Source organism: Engystomops pustulosus, chromosome 7 (genome assembly GCF_040894005.1).
Source record: "Engystomops pustulosus chromosome 7, aEngPut4.maternal, whole genome shotgun sequence".
In the NCBI taxonomy this organism is placed as follows: domain Eukaryota; kingdom Metazoa; phylum Chordata; class Amphibia; order Anura; family Leptodactylidae; genus Engystomops; species Engystomops pustulosus.
Genome location: NC_092417.1, coordinates 135,565,904 through 135,584,099, shown reverse-complemented (window position 1 = coordinate 135,584,099; position 18,196 = coordinate 135,565,904). Strand labels below are relative to the sequence as shown.

Genomic DNA, 18,196 nt, shown 5'->3' with positions numbered 1-18,196 from the left:
GCCCTTGGTTTCACTGGGGATTGAACCCAGGACCTTCTGCGTATAAAGCAGATGTGATGACCACTACACTATGAAACCCAACTTGTCCCTATGTTTTTCATTGACCGTTGCAGTACATGGGTGTCTCCTGATCATTCCAAAATCATACATTGTAATTTTCTTCAACAAACGCATGTTCAAAAGGATAATCCCATAGTTTTGGTGGGGATCAAAGTGAAGAGCTTCCACTTGCAAAGCAGATGTAATGACCACTTCCAAATAAATTATTGTTTGAAATGTGTCATTTCATTTCTTTTTCCTTCAAATGGGTATCTACAGAACATTAGAATGCTTCGAAAGAAAATTTATTGAGGATAACCAAGAGTTAATGACTCTGGCTTTCATTTGACTTAGGATAGATCTCAGGACATACTGAATGAAAAGCAGGTGTGATGACCACTACACTTTGAAACACAACACTTAAGCAGTGTTTTAATTGACCGTTGTTGTACACAGGTGTTTTATGATCTTCCGAAAAGACAATGCAACTTTCTTCTAGAGAATCCTGTTCAGAAGGATATGACCATGGTTTTTAGTGGGGATGAAAACTTGAACATTTCACTTGTAAATCAGACTAAATGACCACCACCATATGAATTCTAGATTGAAATATGTGATTTCATTTGTCTTTGCTTTAAATGGGTGTCTACTGAACATGAGAATTCTTACATAAAATATTTCATAAGGATAACCAAAAGTTAAAAATTAAACTATGGTTTCACTGGGGATTGAACCCAAGACCTTCCGCGTGTAAAGCAGACGTGATGACCACTACACTATGAAACCCACCACAGGTCAGTTGGTTTGGATGACAGCTGCAGAAAACGGTTGTCCACTGATCTTTCAAAACACAATATAATTTTCTTCTAAAGAAACCTGTTCAAAAAGATGTGCTCATAAGTGATAAAAAGTAGGACAATCTAACTGTAAATCAGACAAATTGACTGCTACCATATGAATTACAGATTGTAATATGTCATTTCAATTGTCTTTCGTTTAAATGGGTGGCCATGGAATTTGAGTATGCTTACATATAATTGTTTTTCAAAAATAACCAATGGTTAAAGATTAAGCCCTTGGTTTCACTGGGGATTGAACCCAGGACCTTCTGCATGTAAAGCAGATGTGATGACCACTACACTATGAAACCCAACATGTCCCTATGTTTTTCATTGACCGTTGCAGTACATGGGTGTCTCCTGATCATTCCAAAATCATACATTGTAATTTTCTTCAACAGACGCATGTTCAAAAGGATAATCCCATAGTTTTGGTGGGGATCAAAGTGAAGAGCTTCCACTTGCAAAGCAGATGTAATGACCACTTCCAAATAAATTATTGTTTGAAATGTGTCATTTCATTTCTTTTTCCTTCAAATGGGTATCTACAGAACATTAGAATGCTTCGAAAGAAAATTTATTGAGGATAACCAAGGGTTAATGACTCTGGCTTTCATTTGACTTAGGATAGATCTCAGGACATACTGAATGAAAAGCAGGTGTGATGACCACTACACTTTGAAACACAACACTTAAGCAGTGTTTTAATTGACCGTTGTTGTACACAGGTGTTTTATGATCTTCCGAAAAGACAATGCAACTTTCTTCTAGAGAATCCTGTTCAGAAGGATATGACCATGGTTTTTAGTGGGAATGAAAACTTGAACATTTCACTTGTAAATCAGACTAAATGACCACCACCATATGAATTCTAGATTGAAATATGTGATTTCATTTGTCTTTGCTTTAAATGGGTGTCTACTGAACATGAGAATTCTTACATAAAATATTTCATAAGGATAACCAAAAGTTAAAAATTAAACTATGGTTTCACTGGGGATTGAACCCAGGACCTTCTGCGTGTAAAGCAGACGTGATGACCACTACACTATGAAACCCACCACAGGTCAGTTGGTTTGGATGACAGCTGCAGAAAACGGTTGTCCACTGATCTTTCAAAACACAATATAATTTTCTTCTAAAGAAACCTGTTCAAAAAGATGTGCTCATAAGTGATAAAAAGTAGGACAATCTAACTGTAAATCAGACAAATTGACCACTACCATATGAATTATAGATTGTAATATGTCATTTCAATTGTCTTTCGTTTAAATGGGTGGCCATGGAATTTGAGTATGCTTACATACAATTGTTTTTTAAAAATGACCAATGGTTAACGCTTAAGCCCTTGGTTTCACTGGGGATTGAACCCAGGACCTTCTGCGTGTAAAGCAGATGTGATGACCACTACACTATGAAACCCAACTTGTCCCTCTGTTTTTCATTGACCGTTGCAGTACATGGGTGTCTCCTGATCATTCCAAAATCATACATTGTAATTTTCTTCAACAAACGCATGTTCAAAAGGATAATCCCATAGTTTTGGTGGGGATCAAAGTGAAGAGCTTCCACTTGCAAAGCAGATGTAATGACCACTTCCAAATAAATTATTGTTTGAAATGTGTCATTTCATTTCTTTTTCCTTCCTTCAAATGGGTATCTACAGAACATTAGAATGCTTCGAAAGAAAATTTATTGAGGATAACCAAGGGTTAATGACTCTGGCTTTCATTTGACTTAGGATAGATCTCAGGACATACTGAATGAAAAGCAGGTGTAATAACCACTACACTTTGAAACACAACACTTAAGCAGTGTTTTAATTGACCGTTGTTGTACACAGGTGTTTTATGATCTTCCGAAAAGACAATGCAACTTTCTTCTAGAGAATCCTGTTCAGAAGGATATGACCATGGTTTTTAGTGGGGATGAAAACTTGAACATTTCACTTGTAAATCAGACTAAATGACCACCACCATATGAATTCTATATTGAAATATGTGATTTCATTTGTCTTTGCTTTAAATGGGTGTCTACTGAACATGAGAATTCTTACATAAAATATTTCATAAGGATAACCAAAAGTTAAAAATTAAACTATGGTTTCACTGGGGATTGAACCCAGGACCTTCTGCGTGTAAAGCAGACGTGATGACCACTACACTATGAAACCCACCACAGATCAGTCGGATTGGATGACAGCTGCAGAAAACGGTTGTCCACTGATCTTTCAAAACACAATATAATTTTCTTCTAAAGAAACCTGTTCAAAAAGATGTGCTCATAAGTGATAAAAAGTAGGACAATCTAACTGTAAATCAGACAAATTGACTGCTACCATATGAATTACAGATTGTAATATGTCATTTCAATTGTCTTTCGTTTAAATGGGTGGCCATGGAATTTGAGTATGCTTACATATAATTGTTTTTCAAAAATAACCAATGGTTAAAGCTTAAGCCCTTGGTTTCACTGGGGATTGAACCCAGGACCTTCTGCGTGTAAAGCAGACGTGATGACCACTACACTATGAAACCCAACTTGTCCCTATGTTTTTCATTGACCTTTGCAGTACATGGGTGTCTCCTGATCATTCCAAAATCATACATTGTAATTTTCTTCAACAGACGCATGTTCAAAAGGATAATCCCATAGTTTTGGTGGGGATCAAAGTGAAGAGCTTCCACTTGCAAAGCAGATGTAATGACCACTTCCAAATAAATTATTGTTTGAAATGTGTCATTTCATTTCTTTTTCCTTCAAATGGGTATCTACAGAACATTAGAATGCTTTGAAAGAAAATTTATTGAGGATAACCAAGGGTTAATGACTCTGGCTTTCATTTGACTTAGGATAGATCTCAGGACATACTGAATGAAAAGCAGGTGTGATGACCACTACACTTTGAAACACAACACTTAAGCAGTGTTTTAATTGACCGTTGTTGTACACAGGTGTTTTATGATCTTCCGAAAAGACAATGCAACTTTCTTCTAGAGAATCCTGTTCAGAAGGATATGACCATGGTTTTTAGTGGGGATGAAAACTTGAACATTTCACTTGTAAATCAGACTAAATGACCACCACCATATGAATTCTAGATTGAAATATGTGATTTCATTTGTCTTTGCTTTAAATGGGTGTCTACTGAACATGAGAATTCTTACATAAAATATTTCATAAGGATAACCAAAAGTTAAAAATTAAACTATGGTTTCACTGGGGATTGAACCCAGGACCTTCTGCGTGTAAAGCAGACGTGATGACCACTACACTATGAAACCCACCACAGATCAGTTGGATTGGATGACAGCTGCAGAAAACGGTTGTCCACTGATCTTTCAAAACACAATATAATTTTCTTCTAAAGAAACCTGTTCAAAAAGATGTGCTCATAAGTGATAAAAAGTAGGACAATCTAACTGTAAATCAGACAAATTGACCACTACCATATGAATTATAGATTGTAATATGTCATTTCAATTGTCTTTCGTTTAAATGGGTGGCCATGGAATTTGAGTATGCTTACATACAATTGTTTTTTAAAAATAACCAATGGTTAACGCTTAAGCCCTTGGTTTCACTGGGGATTGAACCCAGGACCTTCTGCGTGTAAAGCAGATGTGATGACCACTACACTATGAAACCCAACTTGTCCCTCTGTTTTTCATTGACCGTTGCAGTACATGGGTGTCTCCTGATCATTCCAAAATCATACATTGTAATTTTCTTCAACAAACGCATGTTCAAAAGGATAATCCCATAGTTTTGGTGGGGATCAAAGTGAAGAGCTTCCACTTGCAAAGCAGATGTAATGACCACTTCCAAATAAATTATTGTTTGAAATGTGTCATTTCATTTCTTTTTCCTTCCTTCAAATGGGTATCTACAGAACATTAGAATGCTTCGAAAGAAAATTTATTGAGGATAACCAAGGGTTAATGACTCTGGCTTTCATTTGACTTAGGATAGATCTCAGGACATACTGAATGAAAAGCAGGTGTGATGACCACTACACTTTGAAACACAACACTTAAGCAGTGTTTTAATTGACCGTTGTTGTACACAGGTGTTTTATGATCTTCCGAAAAGACAATGCAACTTTCTTCTAGAGAATCCTGTTCAGAAGGATATGACCATGGTTTTTAGTGGGGATGAAAACTTGAACATTTCACTTGTAAATCAGACTAAATGACCACCACCATATGAATTCTAGATTGAAATATGTGATTTCATTTGTCTTTGCTTTAAATGGGTGTCTACTGAACATGAGAATTCTTACATAAAATATTTCATAAGGATAACCAAAAGTTAAAAATTAAACTATGGTTTCACTGGGGATTGAACCCAGGACCTTCTGCGTGTAAAGCAGACGTGATGACCACTACACTATGAAACCCACCACAGATCAGTTGGATTGGATGACAGCTGCAGAAAACGGTTGTCCACTGATCTTTCAAAACACAATATAATTTTCTTCTAAAGAAACCTGTTTAAAAAGATGTGCTCATAAGTGATAAAAAGTAGGACAATCTAACTGTAAATCAGACAAATTGACTACTACCATATGAATTATAGATTGTAATATGTCATTTCAATTGTCTTTCGTTTAAATGGGTGGCCATGGAATTTGAGTATGCTTACATACAATTGTTTTTTAAAAATAACCAATGGTTAAAGCTTAAGCCCTTGGTTTCACTGGGGATTGAACCCAGGACCTTCTGCGTGTAAAGCAGATGTGATGACCACTACACTATGAAACCCAACTTGTCCCTATGATTTTCATTGACCGTTGCAGTACATGGGTGTCTCCTGATCATTCCAAAATCATACATTGTAATTTTCTTCAACAAACGCATGTTCAAAAGGATAATCCCATAGTTTTGGTGGGGATCAAAGTGAAGAGCTTCCACTTGCAAAGCAGATGTAATGACCACTTCCAAATAAATTATTGTTTGAAATGTGTCATTTCATTTCTTTTTCCTTCAAATGGGTATCTACAGAACATTAGAATGCTTTGAAAGAAAATTTATTGAGGATAACCAAGGGTTAATGACTCTGGCTTTCATTTGACTTAGGATAGATCTCAGGACATACTGAATGAAAAGCAGGTGTGATGACCACTACACTTTGAAACACAACACTTAAGCAGTGTTTTAATTGACCGTTGTTGTACACAGGTGTTTTATGATCTTCCGAAAAGACAATGCAACTTTCTTCTAGAGAATCCTGTTCAGAAGGATATGACCATGGTTTTTAGTGGGGATGAAAACTTGAACATTTCACTTGTAAATCAGACTAAATGACCACCACCATATGAATTCTATATTGAAATATGTGATTTCATTTGTCTTTGCTTTAAATGGGTGTCTACTGAACATGAGAATTCTTACATAAAATATTTCATAAGGATAACCAAAAGTTAAAAATTAAACTATGGTTTCACTGGGGATTGAACCCAGGACCTTCTGCGTGTAAAGCAGACGTGATGACCACTACACTATGAAACCCACCACAGATCAGTTGGATTGGATGACAGCTGCAGAAAACGGTTGTCCACTGATCTTTCAAAACACAATATAATTTTCTTCTAAAGAAACCTGTTTAAAAAGATGTGCTCATAAGTGATAAAAAGTAGGACAATCTAACTGTAAATCAGACAAATTGACTACTACCATATGAATTATAGATTGTAATATGTCATTTCAATTGTCTTTCGTTTAAATGGGTGGCCATGGAATTTGAGTATGCTTACATACAATTGTTTTTTAAAAATAACCAATGGTTAAAGCTTAAGCCCTTGGTTTCACTGGGGATTGAACCCAGGACCTTCTGCGTGTAAAGCAGATGTGATGACCACTACACTATGAACCCCAACTTGTCCCTAGGTTTTTCATTGACCGTTGCAGTACATGGGTGTCTCCTGATCATTCCAAAATCATACATTGTAATTTTCTTCAACAAACGCATGTTCAAAAGGATAATCCCATAGTTTTGGTGGGGATCAAAGTGAAGAGCTTCCACTTGCAAAGCAGATGTAATGACCACTTCCAAATAAATTATTGTTTGAAATGTGTCATTTCATTTCTTTTTCCTTCAAATGGGTATCTACAGAACATTAGAATGCTTTGAAAGAAAATTTATTGAGGATAACCAAGGGTTAATGACTCTGGCTTTCATTTGACTTAGGATAGATCTCAGGACATACTGAATGAAAAGCAGGTGTGATGACCACTACACTTTGAAACACAACACTTAAGCAGTGTTTTAATTGACCGTTGTTGTACACAGGTGTTTTATGATCTTCCGAAAAGACAATGCAACTTTCTTCTAGAGAATCCTGTTCAGAAGGATATGACCATGGTTTTTAGTGGGGATGAAAACTTGAACATTTCACTTGTAAATCAGACTAAATGACCACCACCATATGAATTCTAGATTGAAATATGTGATTTCATTTGTCTTTGCTTTAAATGGGTGTCTACTGAACATGAGAATTCTTACATAAAATATTTCATAAGGATAACCAAAAGTTAAAAATTAAACTATGGTTTCACTGGGGATTGAACCCAGGACCTTCTGCGTGTAAAGCAGACGTGATGACCACTACACTATGAAACCCACCACAGATCAGTTGGATTGGATGACAGCTGCAGAAAACGGTTGTCCACTGATCTTTCAAAACACAATATAATTTTCTTCTAAAGAAACCTGTTCAAAAAGATGTGCTCATAAGTGATAAAAAGTAGGACAATCTAACTGTAAATCAGACAAATTGACTGCTACCATATGAATTACAGATTGTAATATGTCATTTCAATTGTCTTTCGTTTAAATGGGTGGCCATGGAATTTGAGTATGCTTACATACAATTGTTTTTTAAAAATAACCAATGGTTAAAGCTTAAGCCCTTGGTTTCACTGGGGATTGAACCCAGGACCTTCTGCGTGTAAAGCAGATGTGATGACCACTACACTATGAAACCCAACTTGTCCCTATGTTTTTCATTGACCGTTGCAGTACATGGGTGTCTCCTGATCATTCCAAAATCATACATTGTAATTTTCTTCAACAAACGCATGTTCAAAAGGATAATCCCATAGTTTTGGTGGGGATCAAAGTGAAGAGCTTCCACTTGCAAAGCAGATGTAATGACCACTTCCAAATAAATTATTGTTTGAAATGTGTCATTTCATTTCTTTTTCCTTCAAATGGGTATCTACAGAACATTAGAATGCTTCGAAAGAAAATTTATTGAGGATAACCAAGGGTTAATGACTCTGTCTTTCATTTGACTTAGGATAGATCTCAGGACATACTGAATGAAAAGCAGGTGTGATGACCACTACACTTTGAAACACAACACTTAAGCAGTGTTTTAATTGACCGTTGTTGTACACAGGTGTTTTATGATCTTCCGAAAAGACAATGCAACTTTCTTCTAGAGAATCCTGTTCAGAAGGATATGACCATGGTTTTTAGTGGGGATGAAAACTTGAACATTTCACTTGTAAATCAGACTAAATGACCACCACCATATGAATTCTAGATTGAAATATGTGATTTCATTTGTCTTTGCTTTAAATGGGTGTCTACTGAACATGAGAATTCTTACATAAAATATTTCATAAGGATAACCAAAAGTTAAAAATTAAACTATGGTTTCACTGGGGATTGAACCCAGGACCTTCTGTGTGTAAAGCAGACGTGATGACCACTACACTATGAAACCCACCACAGATCAGTTGGTTTGGATGACAGCTGCAGAAAACGGTTGTCCACTGATCTTTCAAAACACAATATAATTTTCTTCTAAAGAAACCTGTTCAAAAAGATGTGCTCATAAGTGATAAAAAGTAGGACAATCTAACTGTAAATCAGACAAATTGACTACTACCATATGAATTATAGATTGTAATATGTCATTTCAATTGTCTTTCATTTAAATGGGTGGCCATGGAATTTGAGTATGCTTACATACAATTGTTTTTTAAAAATAACCAATGGTTAAAGCTTAAGCCCTTGGTTTCACTGGGGATTGAACCCAGGACCTTCTGCGTATAAAGCAGATGTGATGACCACTACACTATGAAACCCAACTTGTCCCTATGTTTTTCATTGACCGTTGCAGTACATGGGTGTCTCCTGATCATTCCAAAATCATACATTGTAATTTTCTTCAACAAACGCATGTTCAAAAGGATAATCCCATAGTTTTGGTGGGGATCAAAGTGAAGAGCTTCCACTTGCAAAGCAGATGTAATGACCACTTCCAAATAAATTATTGTTTGAAATGTGTCATTTCATTTCTTTTTCCTTCAAATGGGTATCTACAGAACATTAGAATGCTTCGAAAGAAAATTTATTGAGGATAACCAAGGGTTAATGACTCTGGCTTTCATTTGACTTAGGATAGATCTCAGGACATACTGAATGAAAAGCAGGTGTGATGACCACTACACTTTGAAACACAACACTTAAGCAGTGTTTTAATTGACCGTTGTTGTACACAGGTGTTTTATGATCTTCCGAAAAGACAATGCAACTTTCTTCTAGAGAATCCTGTTCAGAAGGATATGACCATGGTTTTTAGTGGGGATGAAAACTTGAACATTTCACTTGTAAATCAGACTAAATGACCACCACCATATGAATTCTAGATTGAAATATGTGATTTCATTTGTCTTTGCTTTAAATGGGTGTCTACTGAACATGAGAATTCTTACATAAAATATTTCATAAGGATAACCAAAAGTTAAAAATTAAACTATGGTTTCACTGGGGATTGAACCCAAGACCTTCCGCGTGTAAAGCAGACGTGATGACCACTACACTATGAAACCCACCACAGGTCAGTTGGTTTGGATGACAGCTGCAGAAAACGGTTGTCCACTGATCTTTCAAAACACAATATAATTTTCTTCTAAAGAAACCTGTTCAAAAAGATGTGCTCATAAGTGATAAAAAGTAGGACAATCTAACTGTAAATCAGACAAATTGACTGCTACCATATGAATTACAGATTGTAATATGTCATTTCAATTGTCTTTCGTTTAAATGGGTGGCCATGGATTTTGAGTATGCTTACATATAATTGTTTTTCAAAAATAACCAATGGTTAAAGATTAAGCCCTTGGTTTCACTGGGGATTGAACCCAGGACCTTCTGCATGTAAAGCAGATGTGATGACCACTACACTATGAAACCCAACATGTCCCTATGTTTTTCATTGACCGTTGCAGTACATGGGTGTCTCCTGATCATTCCAAAATCATACATTGTAATTTTCTTCAACAGACGCATGTTCAAAAGGATAATCCCATAGTTTTGGTGGGGATCAAAGTGAAGAGCTTCCACTTGCAAAGCAGATGTAATGACCACTTCCAAATAAATTATTGTTTGAAATGTGTCATTTCATTTCTTTTTCCTTCAAATGGGTATCTACAGAACATTAGAATGCTTCGAAAGAAAATTTATTGAGGATAACCAAGGGTTAATGACTCTGGCTTTCATTTGACTTAGGATAGATCTCAGGACATACTGAATGAAAAGCAGGTGTGATGACCACTACACTTTGAAACACAACACTTAAGCAGTGTTTTAATTGACCGTTGTTGTACACAGGTGTTTTATGATCTTCCGAAAAGACAATGCAACTTTCTTCTAGAGAATCCTGTTCAGAAGGATATGACCATGGTTTTTAGTGGGAATGAAAACTTGAACATTTCACTTGTAAATCAGACTAAATGACCACCACCATATGAATTCTAGATTGAAATATGTGATTTCATTTGTCTTTGCTTTAAATGGGTGTCTACTGAACATGAGAATTCTTACATAAAATATTTCATAAGGATAACCAAAAGTTAAAAATTAAACTATGGTTTCACTGGGGATTGAACCCAGGACCTTCTGCGTGTAAAGCAGACGTGATGACCACTACACTATGAAACCCACCACAGGTCAGTTGGTTTGGATGACAGCTGCAGAAAACGGTTGTCCACTGATCTTTCAAAACACAATATAATTTTCTTCTAAAGAAACCTGTTCAAAAAGATGTGCTCATAAGTGATAAAAAGTAGGACAATCTAACTGTAAATCAGACAAATTGACCACTACCATATGAATTATAGATTGTAATATGTCATTTCAATTGTCTTTCGTTTAAATGGGTGGCCATGGAATTTGAGTATGCTTACATACAATTGTTTTTTAAAAATGACCAATGGTTAACGCTTAAGCCCTTGGTTTCACTGGGGATTGAACCCAGGACCTTCTGCGTGTAAAGCAGATGTGATGACCACTACACTATGAAACCCAACTTGTCCCTCTGTTTTTCATTGACCGTTGCAGTACATGGGTGTCTCCTGATCATTCCAAAATCATACATTGTAATTTTCTTCAACAAACGCATGTTCAAAAGGATAATCCCATAGTTTTGGTGGGGATCAAAGTGAAGAGCTTCCACTTGCAAAGCAGATGTAATGACCACTTCCAAATAAATTATTGTTTGAAATGTGTCATTTCATTTCTTTTTCCTTCCTTCAAATGGGTATCTACAGAACATTAGAATGCTTCGAAAGAAAATTTATTGAGGATAACCAAGGGTTAATGACTCTGGCTTTCATTTGACTTAGGATAGATCTCAGGACATACTGAATGAAAAGCAGGTGTAATAACCACTACACTTTGAAACACAACACTTAAGCAGTGTTTTAATTGACCGTTGTTGTACACAGGTGTTTTATGATCTTCCGAAAAGACAATGCAACTTTCTTCTAGAGAATCCTGTTCAGAAGGATATGACCATGGTTTTTAGTGGGGATGAAAACTTGAACATTTCACTTGTAAATCAGACTAAATGACCACCACCATATGAATTCTATATTGAAATATGTGATTTCATTTGTCTTTGCTTTAAATGGGTGTCTACTGAACATGAGAATTCTTACATAAAATATTTCATAAGGATAACCAAAAGTTAAAAATTAAACTATGGTTTCACTGGGGATTGAACCCAGGACCTTCTGCGTGTAAAGCAGACGTGATGACCACTACACTATGAAACCCACCACAGATCAGTCGGATTGGATGACAGCTGCAGAAAACGGTTGTCCACTGATCTTTCAAAACACAATATAATTTTCTTCTAAAGAAACCTGTTCAAAAAGATGTGCTCATAAGTGATAAAAAGTAGGACAATCTAACTGTAAATCAGACAAATTGACTGCTACCATATGAATTACAGATTGTAATATGTCATTTCAATTGTCTTTCGTTTAAATGGGTGGCCATGGAATTTGAGTATGCTTACATATAATTGTTTTTCAAAAATAACCAATGGTTAAAGCTTAAGCCCTTGGTTTCACTGGGGATTGAACCCAGGACCTTCTGCGTGTAAAGCAGACGTGATGACCACTACACTATGAAACCCAACTTGTCCCTATGTTTTTCATTGACCTTTGCAGTACATGGGTGTCTCCTGATCATTCCAAAATCATACATTGTAATTTTCTTCAACAGACGCATGTTCAAAAGGATAATCCCATAGTTTTGGTGGGGATCAAAGTGAAGAGCTTCCACTTGCAAAGCAGATGTAATGACCACTTCCAAATAAATTATTGTTTGAAATGTGTCATTTCATTTCTTTTTCCTTCAAATGGGTATCTACAGAACATTAGAATGCTTTGAAAGAAAATTTATTGAGGATAACCAAGGGTTAATGACTCTGGCTTTCATTTGACTTAGGATAGATCTCAGGACATACTGAATGAAAAGCAGGTGTGATGACCACTACACTTTGAAACACAACACTTAAGCAGTGTTTTAATTGACCGTTGTTGTACACAGGTGTTTTATGATCTTCCGAAAAGACAATGCAACTTTCTTCTAGAGAATCCTGTTCAGAAGGATATGACCATGGTTTTTAGTGGGGATGAAAACTTGAACATTTCACTTGTAAATCAGACTAAATGACCACCACCATATGAATTCTAGATTGAAATATGTGATTTCATTTGTCTTTGCTTTAAATGGGTGTCTACTGAACATGAGAATTCTTACATAAAATATTTCATAAGGATAACCAAAAGTTAAAAATTAAACTATGGTTTCACTGGGGATTGAACCCAGGACCTTCTGCGTGTAAAGCAGACGTGATGACCACTACACTATGAAACCCACCACAGATCAGTTGGATTGGATGACAGCTGCAGAAAACGGTTGTCCACTGATCTTTCAAAACACAATATAATTTTCTTCTAAAGAAACCTGTTCAAAAAGATGTGCTCATAAGTGATAAAAAGTAGGACAATCTAACTGTAAATCAGACAAATTGACCACTACCATATGAATTATAGATTGTAATATGTCATTTCAATTGTCTTTCGTTTAAATGGGTGGCCATGGAATTTGAGTATGCTTACATACAATTGTTTTTTAAAAATAACCAATGGTTAACGCTTAAGCCCTTGGTTTCACTGGGGATTGAACCCAGGACCTTCTGCGTGTAAAGCAGATGTGATGACCACTACACTATGAAACCCAACTTGTCCCTCTGTTTTTCATTGACCGTTGCAGTACATGGGTGTCTCCTGATCATTCCAAAATCATACATTGTAATTTTCTTCAACAAACGCATGTTCAAAAGGATAATCCCATAGTTTTGGTGGGGATCAAAGTGAAGAGCTTCCACTTGCAAAGCAGATGTAATGACCACTTCCAAATAAATTATTGTTTGAAATGTGTCATTTCATTTCTTTTTCCTTCCTTCAAATGGGTATCTACAGAACATTAGAATGCTTCGAAAGAAAATTTATTGAGGATAACCAAGGGTTAATGACTCTGGCTTTCATTTGACTTAGGATAGATCTCAGGACATACTGAATGAAAAGCAGGTGTGATGACCACTACACTTTGAAACACAACACTTAAGCAGTGTTTTAATTGACCGTTGTTGTACACAGGTGTTTTATGATCTTCCGAAAAGACAATGCAACTTTCTTCTAGAGAATCCTGTTCAGAAGGATATGACCATGGTTTTTAGTGGGGATGAAAACTTGAACATTTCACTTGTAAATCAGACTAAATGACCACCACCATATGAATTCTAGATTGAAATATGTGATTTCATTTGTCTTTGCTTTAAATGGGTGTCTACTGAACATGAGAATTCTTACATAAAATATTTCATAAGGATAACCAAAAGTTAAAAATTAAACTATGGTTTCACTGGGGATTGAACCCAGGACCTTCTGCGTGTAAAGCAGACGTGATGACCACTACACTATGAAACCCACCACAGATCAGTTGGATTGGATGACAGCTGCAGAAAACGGTTGTCCACTGATCTTTCAAAACACAATATAATTTTCTTCTAAAGAAACCTGTTTAAAAAGATGTGCTCATAAGTGATAAAAAGTAGGACAATCTAACTGTAAATCAGACAAATTGACTACTACCATATGAATTATAGATTGTAATATGTCATTTCAATTGTCTTTCGTTTAAATGGGTGGCCATGGAATTTGAGTATGCTTACATACAATTGTTTTTTAAAAATAACCAATGGTTAAAGCTTAAGCCCTTGGTTTCACTGGGGATTGAACCCAGGACCTTCTGCGTGTAAAGCAGATGTGATGACCACTACACTATGAAACCCAACTTGTCCCTATGATTTTCATTGACCGTTGCAGTACATGGGTGTCTCCTGATCATTCCAAAATCATACATTGTAATTTTCTTCAACAAACGCATGTTCAAAAGGATAATCCCATAGTTTTGGTGGGGATCAAAGTGAAGAGCTTCCACTTGCAAAGCAGATGTAATGACCACTTCCAAATAAATTATTGTTTGAAATGTGTCATTTCATTTCTTTTTCCTTCAAATGGGTATCTACAGAACATTAGAATGCTTTGAAAGAAAATTTATTGAGGATAACCAAGGGTTAATGACTCTGGCTTTCATTTGACTTAGGATAGATCTCAGGACATACTGAATGAAAAGCAGGTGTGATGACCACTACACTTTGAAACACAACACTTAAGCAGTGTTTTAATTGACCGTTGTTGTACACAGGTGTTTTATGATCTTCCGAAAAGACAATGCAACTTTCTTCTAGAGAATCCTGTTCAGAAGGATATGACCATGGTTTTTAGTGGGGATGAAAACTTGAACATTTCACTTGTAAATCAGACTAAATGACCACCACCATATGAATTCTATATTGAAATATGTGATTTCATTTGTCTTTGCTTTAAATGGGTGTCTACTGAACATGAGAATTCTTACATAAAATATTTCATAAGGATAACCAAAAGTTAAAAATTAAACTATGGTTTCACTGGGGATTGAACCCAGGACCTTCTGCGTGTAAAGCAGACGTGATGACCACTACACTATGAAACCCACCACAGATCAGTTGGATTGGATGACAGCTGCAGAAAACGGTTGTCCACTGATCTTTCAAAACACAATATAATTTTCTTCTAAAGAAACCTGTTTAAAAAGATGTGCTCATAAGTGATAAAAAGTAGGACAATCTAACTGTAAATCAGACAAATTGACTACTACCATATGAATTATAGATTGTAATATGTCATTTCAATTGTCTTTCGTTTAAATGGGTGGCCATGGAATTTGAGTATGCTTACATACAATTGTTTTTTAAAAATAACCAATGGTTAAAGCTTAAGCCCTTGGTTTCACTGGGGATTGAACCCAGGACCTTCTGCGTGTAAAGCAGATGTGATGACCACTACACTATGAACCCCAACTTGTCCCTAGGTTTTTCATTGACCGTTGCAGTACATGGGTGTCTCCTGATCATTCCAAAATCATACATTGTAATTTTCTTCAACAAACGCATGTTCAAAAGGATAATCCCATAGTTTTGGTGGGGATCAAAGTGAAGAGCTTCCACTTGCAAAGCAGATGTAATGACCACTTCCAAATAAATTATTGTTTGAAATGTGTCATTTCATTTCTTTTTCCTTCAAATGGGTATCTACAGAACATTAGAATGCTTTGAAAGAAAATTTATTGAGGATAACCAAGGGTTAATGACTCTGGCTTTCATTTGACTTAGGATAGATCTCAGGACATACTGAATGAAAAGCAGGTGTGATGACCACTACACTTTGAAACACAACACTTAAGCAGTGTTTTAATTGACCGTTGTTGTACACAGGTGTTTTATGATCTTCCGAAAAGACAATGCAACTTTCTTCTAGAGAATCCTGTTCAGAAGGATATGACCATGGTTTTTAGTGGGGATGAAAACTTGAACATTTCACTTGTAAATCAGACTAAATGACCACCACCATATGAATTCTATATTGAAATATGTGATTTCATTTGTCTTTGCTTTAAATGGGTGTCTACTGAACATGAGAATTCTTACATAAAATATTTCATAAGGATAACCAAAAGTTAAAAATTAAACTATGGTTTCACTGGGGATTGAACCCAGGACCTTCTGCGTGTAAAGCAGACGTGATGACCACTACACTATGAAACCCACCACAGATCAGTTGGATTGGATGACAGCTGCAGAAAACGGTTGTCCACTGATCTTTCAAAACACAATATAATTTTCTTCTAAAGAAACCTGTTCAAAAAGATGTGCTCATAAGTGATAAAAAGTAGGACAATCTAACTGTAAATCAGACAAATTGACTACTACCATATGAATTATAGATTGTAATATGTCATTTCAATTGTCTTTCGTTTAAATGGGTGGCCATGGAATTTGAGTATGCTTACATACAATTGTTTTTTAAAAATAACCAATGGTTAAAGCTTAAGCCCTTGGTTTCACTGGGGATTGAACCCAGGACCTTCTGCGTGTAAAGCAGATGTGATGACCACTACACTATGAACCCCAACTTGTCCCTAGGTTTTTCATTGACCGTTGCAGTACATGGGTGTCTCCTGATCATTCCAAAATCATACATTGTAATTTTCTTCAACAAACGCATGTTCAAAAGGATAATCCCATAGTTTTGGTGGGGATCAAAGTGAAGAGCTTCCACTTGCAAAGCAGATGTAATGACCACTTCCAAATAAATTATTGTTTGAAATGTGTCATTTCATTTCTTTTTCCTTCAAATGGGTATCTACAGAACATTAGAATGCTTTGAAAGAAAATTTATTGAGGATAACCAAGGGTTAATGACTCTGGCTTTCATTTGACTTAGGATAGATCTCAGGACATACTGAATGAAAAGCAGGTGTGATGACCACTACACTTTGAAACACAACACTTAAGCAGTGTTTTAATTGACCGTTGTTGTACACAGGTGTTTTATGATCTTCCGAAAAGACAATGCAACTTTCTTCTAGAGAATCCTGTTCAGAAGGATATGACCATGGTTTTTAGTGGGGATGAAAACTTGAACATTTCACTTGTAAATCAGACTAAATGACCACCACCATATGAATTCTATATTGAAATATGTGATTTCATTTGTCTTTGCTTTAAATGGGTGTCTACTGAACATGAGAATTCTTACATAAAATATTTCATAAGGATAACCAAAAGTTAAAAATTAAACTATGGTTTCACTGGGGATTGAACCCAGGACCTTCTGCGTGTAAAGCAGACGTGATGACCACTACACTATGAAACCCACCACAGATTAGTTGGATTGGATGACAGCTGCAGAAAACGGTTGTCCACTGATCTTTCAAAACACAATATAATTTTCTTCTAAAGAAACCTGTTTAAAAAGATGTGCTCATAAGTGATAAAAAGTAGGACAATCTAACTGTAAATCAGACAAATTGACTACTACCATATGAATTATAGATTGTAATATGTCATTTCAATTGTCTTTCGTTTAAATGGGTGGCCATGGAATTTGAGTATGCTTACATACAATTGTTTTTTAAAAATAACCAATGGTTAAAGCTTAAGCCCTTGGTTTCACTGGGGATTGAACCCAGGACCTTCTGCGTGTAAAGCAGATGTGATGACCACTACACTATGAACCCCAACTTGTCCCTAGGTTTTTCATTGACCGTTGCAGTACATGGGTGTCTCCTGATCATTCCAAAATCATACATTGTAATTTTCTTCAACAAACGCATGTTCAAAAGGATAATCCCATAGTTTTGGTGGGGATCAAAGTGAAGAGCTTCCACTTGCAAAGCAGATGTAATGACCACTTCCAAATAAATTATTGTTTGAAATGTGTCATTTCATTTCTTTTTCCTTCAAATGGGTATCTACAGAACATTAGAATGCTTTGAAAGAAAATTTATTGAGGATAACCAAGGGTTAATGACTCTGGCTTTCATTTGACTTAGGATAGATCTCA

At 35.9% G+C, this 18,196-nt stretch overlaps 26 non-coding genes across 26 annotated transcripts; all 26 read right to left on the bottom strand.

Annotated features, from left to right (window-relative positions):
- Positions 1–5: 5 nt before the first annotated feature.
- TRNAI-UAU (transfer RNA isoleucine (anticodon UAU)) lies at positions 6–78 on the bottom strand. Its single transcript has one exon. It is a non-coding gene; the product is annotated as a tRNA-Ile (tRNA).
- A 1,038-nt stretch (positions 79–1,116) lies between these two features.
- TRNAV-UAC (transfer RNA valine (anticodon UAC)) lies at positions 1,117–1,189 on the bottom strand. The gene has a single exon. It is a non-coding gene; the product is annotated as a tRNA-Val (tRNA).
- Positions 1,190–1,863: 674 nt separating this feature from the next.
- Positions 1,864–1,936, bottom strand: TRNAV-UAC (transfer RNA valine (anticodon UAC)). Its single transcript has one exon. It is a non-coding gene; the product is annotated as a tRNA-Val (tRNA).
- Positions 1,937–2,227: 291 nt separating this feature from the next.
- Positions 2,228–2,300, bottom strand: TRNAV-UAC (transfer RNA valine (anticodon UAC)). The gene has a single exon. It is a non-coding gene; the product is annotated as a tRNA-Val (tRNA).
- A 678-nt stretch (positions 2,301–2,978) lies between these two features.
- TRNAV-UAC (transfer RNA valine (anticodon UAC)) lies at positions 2,979–3,051 on the bottom strand. The gene has a single exon. It is a non-coding gene; the product is annotated as a tRNA-Val (tRNA).
- A 291-nt stretch (positions 3,052–3,342) lies between these two features.
- On the bottom strand, positions 3,343–3,415 carry TRNAV-UAC (transfer RNA valine (anticodon UAC)). Its single transcript has one exon. It is a non-coding gene; the product is annotated as a tRNA-Val (tRNA).
- Positions 3,416–4,089: 674 nt separating this feature from the next.
- TRNAV-UAC (transfer RNA valine (anticodon UAC)) lies at positions 4,090–4,162 on the bottom strand. Its single transcript has one exon. It is a non-coding gene; the product is annotated as a tRNA-Val (tRNA).
- A 291-nt stretch (positions 4,163–4,453) lies between these two features.
- Positions 4,454–4,526, bottom strand: TRNAV-UAC (transfer RNA valine (anticodon UAC)). The gene has a single exon. It is a non-coding gene; the product is annotated as a tRNA-Val (tRNA).
- Positions 4,527–5,204: 678 nt separating this feature from the next.
- TRNAV-UAC (transfer RNA valine (anticodon UAC)) lies at positions 5,205–5,277 on the bottom strand. Its single transcript has one exon. It is a non-coding gene; the product is annotated as a tRNA-Val (tRNA).
- A 291-nt stretch (positions 5,278–5,568) lies between these two features.
- Positions 5,569–5,641, bottom strand: TRNAV-UAC (transfer RNA valine (anticodon UAC)). Its single transcript has one exon. It is a non-coding gene; the product is annotated as a tRNA-Val (tRNA).
- Positions 5,642–6,315: 674 nt separating this feature from the next.
- Positions 6,316–6,388, bottom strand: TRNAV-UAC (transfer RNA valine (anticodon UAC)). Its single transcript has one exon. It is a non-coding gene; the product is annotated as a tRNA-Val (tRNA).
- Positions 6,389–7,426: 1,038 nt separating this feature from the next.
- Positions 7,427–7,499, bottom strand: TRNAV-UAC (transfer RNA valine (anticodon UAC)). The gene has a single exon. It is a non-coding gene; the product is annotated as a tRNA-Val (tRNA).
- Positions 7,500–7,790: 291 nt separating this feature from the next.
- On the bottom strand, positions 7,791–7,863 carry TRNAV-UAC (transfer RNA valine (anticodon UAC)). Its single transcript has one exon. It is a non-coding gene; the product is annotated as a tRNA-Val (tRNA).
- Positions 7,864–8,901: 1,038 nt separating this feature from the next.
- On the bottom strand, positions 8,902–8,974 carry TRNAI-UAU (transfer RNA isoleucine (anticodon UAU)). Its single transcript has one exon. It is a non-coding gene; the product is annotated as a tRNA-Ile (tRNA).
- Positions 8,975–10,012: 1,038 nt separating this feature from the next.
- Positions 10,013–10,085, bottom strand: TRNAV-UAC (transfer RNA valine (anticodon UAC)). The gene has a single exon. It is a non-coding gene; the product is annotated as a tRNA-Val (tRNA).
- Positions 10,086–10,759: 674 nt separating this feature from the next.
- On the bottom strand, positions 10,760–10,832 carry TRNAV-UAC (transfer RNA valine (anticodon UAC)). The gene has a single exon. It is a non-coding gene; the product is annotated as a tRNA-Val (tRNA).
- A 291-nt stretch (positions 10,833–11,123) lies between these two features.
- On the bottom strand, positions 11,124–11,196 carry TRNAV-UAC (transfer RNA valine (anticodon UAC)). The gene has a single exon. It is a non-coding gene; the product is annotated as a tRNA-Val (tRNA).
- Positions 11,197–11,874: 678 nt separating this feature from the next.
- On the bottom strand, positions 11,875–11,947 carry TRNAV-UAC (transfer RNA valine (anticodon UAC)). Its single transcript has one exon. It is a non-coding gene; the product is annotated as a tRNA-Val (tRNA).
- A 291-nt stretch (positions 11,948–12,238) lies between these two features.
- On the bottom strand, positions 12,239–12,311 carry TRNAV-UAC (transfer RNA valine (anticodon UAC)). The gene has a single exon. It is a non-coding gene; the product is annotated as a tRNA-Val (tRNA).
- A 674-nt stretch (positions 12,312–12,985) lies between these two features.
- On the bottom strand, positions 12,986–13,058 carry TRNAV-UAC (transfer RNA valine (anticodon UAC)). Its single transcript has one exon. It is a non-coding gene; the product is annotated as a tRNA-Val (tRNA).
- A 291-nt stretch (positions 13,059–13,349) lies between these two features.
- Positions 13,350–13,422, bottom strand: TRNAV-UAC (transfer RNA valine (anticodon UAC)). Its single transcript has one exon. It is a non-coding gene; the product is annotated as a tRNA-Val (tRNA).
- A 678-nt stretch (positions 13,423–14,100) lies between these two features.
- TRNAV-UAC (transfer RNA valine (anticodon UAC)) lies at positions 14,101–14,173 on the bottom strand. Its single transcript has one exon. It is a non-coding gene; the product is annotated as a tRNA-Val (tRNA).
- Positions 14,174–14,464: 291 nt separating this feature from the next.
- TRNAV-UAC (transfer RNA valine (anticodon UAC)) lies at positions 14,465–14,537 on the bottom strand. The gene has a single exon. It is a non-coding gene; the product is annotated as a tRNA-Val (tRNA).
- Positions 14,538–15,211: 674 nt separating this feature from the next.
- On the bottom strand, positions 15,212–15,284 carry TRNAV-UAC (transfer RNA valine (anticodon UAC)). Its single transcript has one exon. It is a non-coding gene; the product is annotated as a tRNA-Val (tRNA).
- Positions 15,285–16,322: 1,038 nt separating this feature from the next.
- TRNAV-UAC (transfer RNA valine (anticodon UAC)) lies at positions 16,323–16,395 on the bottom strand. The gene has a single exon. It is a non-coding gene; the product is annotated as a tRNA-Val (tRNA).
- Positions 16,396–17,433: 1,038 nt separating this feature from the next.
- TRNAV-UAC (transfer RNA valine (anticodon UAC)) lies at positions 17,434–17,506 on the bottom strand. The gene has a single exon. It is a non-coding gene; the product is annotated as a tRNA-Val (tRNA).
- Positions 17,507–18,196: the final 690 nt, after the last annotated feature.